The sequence below is a fragment of the Lolium perenne genome, chromosome 7 (genome assembly GCF_019359855.2).
Source record: "Lolium perenne isolate Kyuss_39 chromosome 7, Kyuss_2.0, whole genome shotgun sequence".
Lineage (NCBI taxonomy): Eukaryota > Viridiplantae > Streptophyta > Magnoliopsida > Poales > Poaceae > Lolium > Lolium perenne.
In genome coordinates, this window is record NC_067250.2 from 243168700 (window position 1) to 243177019 (window position 8320).

Sequence of the window (8320 nt, forward strand, 5' to 3'; positions counted from 1 at the left end):
AAAACGGGAATAATCCGTGAGAAACAAGGTCAAGTGCTCCTCTTGGTAAAGACGCTGTCCTCGTATTTCCGCCACCGCTGTATCGTACAAGCCTTGCACTTGTACTGCGCTATTGTCTTTCCTATTATTGTCTTTTTGAGAACAATCCCACCCACACATCGGAAACTAATGAACAACAACATCCACAGCATGCTGGAACAATATAATACATGTAAAAGGCACTGGACGACAAAACACCGCACTAGGTCCCGTATGTCATAAAGGCAGAATACAATAAGTGTAAAAGAGAGTGGACGACAAGACCTCACAAAGAGTTCTGATGTAATAGTGGCAGAATAGAATAAACATAAAACAGAGTGGACGATAATGCCCCCAAGTAGGTCCCGAATGTATAGAGTCATAATAGAATAAATATAAAAGTGAATGGACAATAACACCCCTAAGTAGGTCGAAATGTCTTTGGGTAAAAACCACACCAAAACTACTCTACTTGGCTTCTAAAATCAACAGCTCCACACCAACCGCTTTGCAAGAATCCACCTCCTTATCCAAAACAGAAAAGAAAGCAACAACAGAAGGGAGCATCGCCGGCATCTCCATCACAAGACACCAGCTTCAATTCGGAAAACTATCCCAGGTTTCGGATCATTGGTATGTATATCTCCAAAACTTATAGATTCTGTGGAAACTCTATGTTATAAATAGATCGATCGCATACAACAATAATGCAGAAACAGATCTAGGGTCTACTGGAAAACAGTCTCACTACGCTTTCTTTTGCCACCTCGTGAATCAAGCACGAACTTGAAGTTCCGCTCATGGATCTAATAGGAACAAACATCACACACATACATCGTATTCGAGGTCAATCAAGGGAAAAAGATCAAATGTCGGCGGACACAGAGATATCAATAAGTATATAAAATTTTAATTCCAAGTCAACCAAGAAAACAAGGTTAAATGATTAATATAGGTCATGAACAATATATTCGTTGCTAAAATATACTAATATTCCACACTATGATATTTAAATGACAAATAAGAAAAGATATAACTATAAATCAAATGAATTTCATTATCACTTCGAACTAAGTTGAAACAAATAAATTATTTATATCCAAAATGTATTTGTTTGCATTAGTGAATAATCTGTAGTTCCTTGGTCTCCAAAATATATTGCAAGCATATGCAATTTGATGGTTACCTTTTTGTTCTACATAGAAAATGCTCTCAAGACTGCAAAAGGATGCACACAACAGGGCAAAGAAGTACGGATACTTGTGCAGAAGCTGTCCAATATGCGAGGCCGACCCTCACTACCAGGTTTCAAAAAATATATTACTCATCAAATACAATGAAAGTTGACCTAAATTCAATTTAAATATGATTTATAATGAATGAATTAATAATTGAAATGTCATATCTAGGAAACACTGCTTGCAAGAATTCAGGAGACTGCGCAATCAAGGGCAGAGGAATACGGAAACTTGTGCAACAACTATCCAACATACGGCGTCGACCCTGAAGACCAGGTTTTCAAATAATTATAAGTTAATGCTTAGTTGCGTATAAACCATATTACTTCATGTCATGCAATGAAAGTTAATTTAATTTTATTTAAATCTTAATGCATCTAAACTATATGATCTTAATGCATCTAAACTGTAGGAAAGTCACGCAACAGGTAATCGTGGTACAACCAACACTGCCACTGAAAAGAGGCAAAGCAATGATGAAAGTGACAACAGCACGGAAAAAGGTGTTGACAGAGATATTGATGAAAGTTATGCACAGTTTATCTCAGAGGTGTTGAACAAGATAACTGTTAGAGGTACAAATAGTAGCAACCAAAAAAGCAAACATTACAGTGAATATATAGTTTTCAATGAAAAATTTAAAATACCTCTTGATTGTAGGACCTGGACTGTATGGAAACGAAAATTTTGACGAAGCATGCGTCTTTGGAAACCACGTGGAGATGAATTACACTCAAGTATTCCAGCTGACAAATGAAGTCATCACGAACCAGACACCAGCTATTAAACATTATATTTGCACCATGACTAAATCATTTGTTACAAGAGGCATATCTAAGATGGTAAGTTTATCGGAGTTTTCGTAAGTCTATCTCGTCAATTATATAAAATACTTACTGTCTTCATGACAAGAAAACTTCTGACATACTGTACAACAAAACTAATAATGGTTCGTTAATATCTTAGGAATTTTCAGAAGAATTCACTAATGAACACATTCGGGGATTCATACAAGAACCGGTTAAAGTTGCCGTCAGCTGCACATCGGGAGACATTACAATGTATGCTACCATGAAGATGGATAAGAATGGGAAAGCTATGATAAAGAAAGGATTCCGAGATATAGTTCAAGAATTTTACCTGAAAGAAGGAGACATTTGCTCATTTAGCTTCAAAGATGAAAGAGGATCTCCATTCTTACATGGCGATTACTGGCTCAAGCTTGTCATAACAAAGCTAAAATGTGAGGCGTAAGTTAAAATAAGTACAATGTGTCGTACAGAAACAATGTGAACCACGCAACGAATTACGTTCAAGTATTTGTATTTGGTTATTAGTTAATGCTAGTGTCACGTGTACTTTTCAATATTTTATATGTAATATTTGAGAAACTACTCGAATTTATTGACACTGTAATGTTAATGGTAGTGTCATATGTCTGAAATTCATTTGCTGCGAACTGTACTCGACTCGTCCTCACCGCTGTACTCGACAAGCCTTTGCACCTGTAACTACACTAGTGAAAAAGGAAAGAGACACAGTCCTGTACTCCTACATAAGTTGTACTTGACTCGTCCTCACCGCTGTACTCGACAAGCCTTTGCACCTGTAACTACACTAGTGAAAACGGAAAGAGACAAAATCATGTACTCCTCTTTGTGCGAAACATGTACTCGGTTCGCCATCACCACTGTACTTGACACGCATTTGAACCAGTACCTGCGATGGAGAAGCACAGACTTGTACTCATTTTGATGCAAAACCTGTACACGACTAGCCGTCATCGCCGTACTCGACACCCAACAGAACATGTACATACGCTAGAGAAAGCGGAAATCTTTCCGTATAAATCAAAAGAAAAACACAAAGACCGTGGTCCTCTTCCTACCTAACCTCGTACTCGTATCTACGCCGGATGTCCTTCACCACCATTCGACCATGTACCTGCCCCAGAAACAATGGACAATCTTAACCGATAAATCAAAAGAGAAACACAGTACCGTGCTCCTCGGCCTACATAACCAGAACTCGTCTCTACGCCGGAATGTACTTCACAAAGACTTCGGACGTGTACCTGCGCTAGAGGAAACGGAAATCTTTCCAGATAAACCAAAAGAGAAACACAGTACCGTGCTCCTCTTCCTACATAACCTGTACTCGTCTCCACGACGAGGATGTACTTCACACCCCTTCGGACGTGTACCTGCGCTAGAGGAAACGGAAATCTTTCCAGATAAACCAAAAGAGAAACACAGTACCGTGCTCCTCTTCCTACAAAACCTGTACTCGTCTCTACGCCGAGGATGTACTTCGCACCCCTTCGGACGTGTACCTGCGCTAGAGGAAACGGAAATCTTTCCAGATAAACCAAAAAAGAAACACAGTACCGTGCTCCTCTTCCTACAAAACCTGTACTCGTCTCTACGACGAGGATGTACTTCACACCCCTTCGGACGTGTACCTGCGCTAGAGGAAACAAATCTTTCCGAGATAAACCAAAAGAGAAACACAAGCATCGTGCTCCACTTCCTACAAAACCTGTACTCGTCTCCACGCCGTGGATGTACTTCACACAACTTCGAACCTGTACCTGCGCTAGAGAAAACGGAAAATCTTTCCAGATAAACCAAAAGAGAAACACAGTACAGTGCTCCTCTTCCTACAAAACCTGTACTCGTCTCAACGCCGAGGATGTACTTCGCACCCCTTCGGACGTGTACCTGCGCTAGAGGAAACGGAAATCTTTCCAGATAAACCAAAAGAGAAATACAGTACCGTGCTCCTCTTCCTACCTAGGCTGTACTCGTCTCCACGCCGTGGATGTACTTAACACACCTTCGAACCTGGCCCTGCGCTTGTGAAATCGGAAAATGTTTCCAGATCAACCATATGAGAATTTCGGTCCCGTGGGCCTCTTCCTACCTAGGCTGTACTCGTCTCCACGCCGGGGATGTACTTCACACACCTTCGAACCTGTACCTGCGCTAGAGAAAACGGAAAATCTTTCCAGATAAATCAAAAGAGAAACACAGTACCGTGCTCCTCTTCCTACCTAGGCTGTACTCGTCTCCACGCCGGGGATGTACTTCACACCCCTTCGGACGTGTACCTGCGCTAGAGGAAACGGAAATCTTTCCAGATAAACCAAAAGAGAAATACAGTACCGTGCTCCTCTTCCTACCTAGGCTGTACTCGTCTCCACGCCGTGGATGTACTTAACACACCTTCGAACCTGTACCTGCGCTAGAGAAAACGGAAAATCTTTCCATATAAATCAAAAGAGAAATACGATCGTGCTCCTCTTCCTACCTAGGCTGTACTCGTCTCCACGCCGTGGATGTACTTCACACACCTTCGAACCTGTACTGCGCTAGAGAAAACGGAAAATCTTTCCGGATAAACCAAAAGAGAAATACAATGCCGTGCTCCTCTTCATAACTATGCTGTACTCGTCTCCACGACGGTTATGTTCTTCACAAACCTTCGAAACTGTTACTGGGCTAGAGAAAACGGTAAATCTTTCCAGATAAACCAAAAGAGAAACACAGTACCGTGCTCCTCTTCCTACCTAGGCTGTACTCGTCTCCACGCCGGGGATGTACTTCACACCCCTTCGGACCAGACTGCGCTAGAGAAAACGGAAAATCTTTCCGGATAAATCAAAAGAGAAACACAAGACCGTGCTCCTCTTCCTACAAAACCTGTACTCGTCTCAACGCCGAGGATGTACTTCGCACCCCTTCGGACGTGTACTGCGCTAGAGGAAACGGAAATCTTTCCGGATAAACCAAAAGAGAAATACGATGCCGTGCTCCTCTTCCTACCTAGGTCGTACTCGTCTCCACGCCGTGGATGTACTTAACACACCTTCGAACCCGTACCTGCGCTAGAGAAAACGGAAAATCTTTCCGTATAAACCAAAAGAGAAATACAAGACCGTGCTCCTCTTCCTACCTAGGCTGTACTCGTCTCCACGCCGTGGATGTACTTCACACACCTTCGAACCCGTACTGCGCTAGAGAAAACGGAAAATCTTTCCGGATAAACCAAAAGAGAAATACGCATCGTGCTCCTCTTCCTACCTAGGTCGTACTGCCTCCACGCCGGGGATGTACTTCACACACCTTCGAACCTCGTACTGCGCTAGAGAAAACGGAAAATCTTTCCAGATAAATCAAAAGAGAAACACAAGCATCGTGCTCCTCTTCCTACCTAGGCTGTACTCGTCTCCACGCCGGGGATGTACTTCACACCCTTCTGACCGCACTGCGCTAGAGAAAACGGAAAATCTTTCCGTATAAATCAAAAGAGAAACACAAGACCGTGCTCCTCTTCCTACAAAACCTGTACTCGTCTTTACGCCGAGGATGTACTTCACACCCCTTCGGACGTGTACCTGCGCTAGAGGAAACGGAAATCTTTCCAGAGAATCCAAGAGAAAACCGAAATCGTTACCGACAATACAAGAAAAAACGGAAATCTTTACAGCCAAGACAAGGGAAAACGAAATCTTTCCAGTAGAATAAAAGAGAAAACGGAAAACTTTACAGACAATAAAAGAGAAAATCAAACGAAACCTTTCCAAAAGAAAAAAATAGAAAAAAAAACAACGATTTGATGCGCCGAAGGCGCCTTGATACGAGGCGGCCGAGCCGTAGCAATCGCTTCGACATATGGGGGTAACGACAAACGGGGACAACGACATATGTCTGCCATTCATTATGTTTATTAATGTTTGATGCGCCGAAGGCGCCTTGATACGAGGCGAAGCCGAGCCGTAGCAATCGCTTCGACATATGGGGGTAACGACAAACGGGGACAACGACATATGTCTGCCATTCATTATGTTTATTAATGTTTGATGCGCCGAAGGCGCCTTGATACGAGGCGAAGCCGAGCCGTAGCAATCGCTTCGACATATGTCATCTCGTAGCACTCTGTTGGAATTTAAAAAAATTGTAATTTGAAAGTGCTACCTCCCTCCCATTAATTCCCCAGAAAACTCACAAATTTAAAGACAAAGGGAAAAAGCAAAAAAAGTCCCGCCCAATTTTTTGAAAACGCATCGCGCTGCGTAAAGGGAAAAAGAAGATTAACGGGTCCGCATATTGTTAACGGGTCTACCGGCGCGTAAAGGGAAAAACCAAACCCGGAAAACGATTCGCGTCTTTTCCCGGGGACACGTTCCGCGCGCGACACGTGTCGTCGCGAGAGCGCGCGCGCGGGATGGGTTTTTCCCTTCTCAAAGGTCGGCCTTCGTGTAGTGGTACCCCAGTCGTCGTTGTCGCATTATTTTCCTGCTCGACTCGTCACCAACGCGTCCATGGCGCTAGGCCACTAGCTAGAGCAGCTGGCGACCTGCCTGCAGGGCCGGCCCATAAGGCGGGGCGACGGGGCAACCGCCCTGGGCCCTCGGGTGGCAGGGGCCCCGGCCCAGGTATTAGTCCAGCACACTAGGCAACCATCGGCATTATGCTTAAAAAAAAAAGGCAACCATCGGCATCGTTACTTCCCAAGAAAAAATCAAGGATGAGCACGACGCATCGTTCTCTTCTCCTCTGGACCTGAGTCGCATGGTTGACTCGCGTCCGCCCAGCCCTCTCCAAATTCTCCAATCAGGACAGCATCATCGCCTCAAATCTTGCCTTTCCAATTCCAAGATCGCTGATTATCCGCATCCATTGATGGGCAGGGAAACGGTGCTATTTGGTTCCCCAATCACCTCTCTTTCTTTCCATCCCCAAGAACTGGTCCACATCAACGATGAGATGGTGCGTCTCATTTCTTCCCCTAGCTCAAACTGGTAAATAGCACATCCAATTTTCATTCTCCCATTCTTCTCTTCTTAGGCTCGCTCTTGAGATCTTCAAGGGTCAATTGGATCTGAGCGTGAGGAGACAAAGCAGTGAGAAAATTTGGAGAAGAAGAGAGGACGGGGAATCAGCAAGGCGATCTTCCCCTTTTGTCTTCATGTTGAGTATTGCAAGCTGCAGATCAAGAAACTTCATCGGCAGTTCGACATATCCAGGTGCTTTTTTTTTCCTGTATTGACTGTTTTTTGCAAATTATTTCGGTGACATGTTATCTAGAAAAAGTTTATCTGGAAACGAGAAAAGGAGAAGAAAAAAAAGAGAGAGATAAATTGGTAGAATCTCAGAGAGGCTCGACTGACAATTTATTTAGAACCGGTAGTTCTTCCAGGAATTCCCTGCAATTAGCCCTAGTTAATGTTGAAGAACAGCACAATGAGAATTTAGGCGATGATTATGATACCAACTAGGTCGATAATAATTTTAGTGCTAAATTTGCTTTACTATTTCTTATGCATGTATCTTTGGAGAATTTTTTTTTTCTGGTGAACATAGCTGATTGAAGGGATAGAATTTGATGTAATTTCTCATTCACTAGCATCATTCTCATGGTAGCACAGAAGCTATAAGTTGCAACTAGCAATCAGTTATGACAAGGTTGTTTGTTTTGCAGATTAATTGATGAAATGATGGTCACCTTCTGGCATTTAGAAGATCGATCTTTTGTATAGCTACAATGTATTCCTTCTATCATTATGTGGTTCTGTGGAATGTTGCGAATATATGTCTTGTGGGAGTTTTGTAATTTAAAAGACCATCGATATAAGTTATGTATACTCAGTTGCTCTTGAAATGTAATGCATTCTGGAAAAAAAATTATCAACAAGGGCCCTTTTTATTGTCTCGCCCCAGGGCCCTGAATATGTATAGAACGGCCCTGCCTGCCTGTGACTGAGCGGCGAAGCTAGCACGAGGACTATCTGAGAGACTCGATGGCATCTGCCCAGCAGCAAGTAGAGCGCGCGGGCGCCCGCCACCTAGGCTCCATCCCCACATCTGCAATTCCCAGGTAGACAACAGATGCAGGCTGGCAAACGCCAGAAAACTTGCAGCGGCGGCGATTCAGAGACCTAGTCACAAGCTCTCATGTCCTTTTGTCATCTACCTTCGATTTTTCTACTGCACCTCGGCAGCTGATCCAATTCTTCCTAGGCGCATGGCACAAGTGACAGGTGAGAGGTAACTTACTTTCCC

General features: G+C 43.4%; 1 long non-coding RNA gene across 1 annotated transcript; it reads left to right on the forward strand.

The window, feature by feature from the left end:
* Window positions 1–6743: 6743 nt before the first annotated feature.
* Window positions 6744–7970, forward strand: LOC127314135 (uncharacterized). Its single transcript, XR_007859418.2, has 3 exons — window positions 6744–7027; window positions 7106–7284; window positions 7740–7970. It is a non-coding gene; the product is annotated as an uncharacterized lncRNA (long non-coding RNA).
* The last annotated feature ends 350 nt before the right edge of the window (window positions 7971–8320 follow it).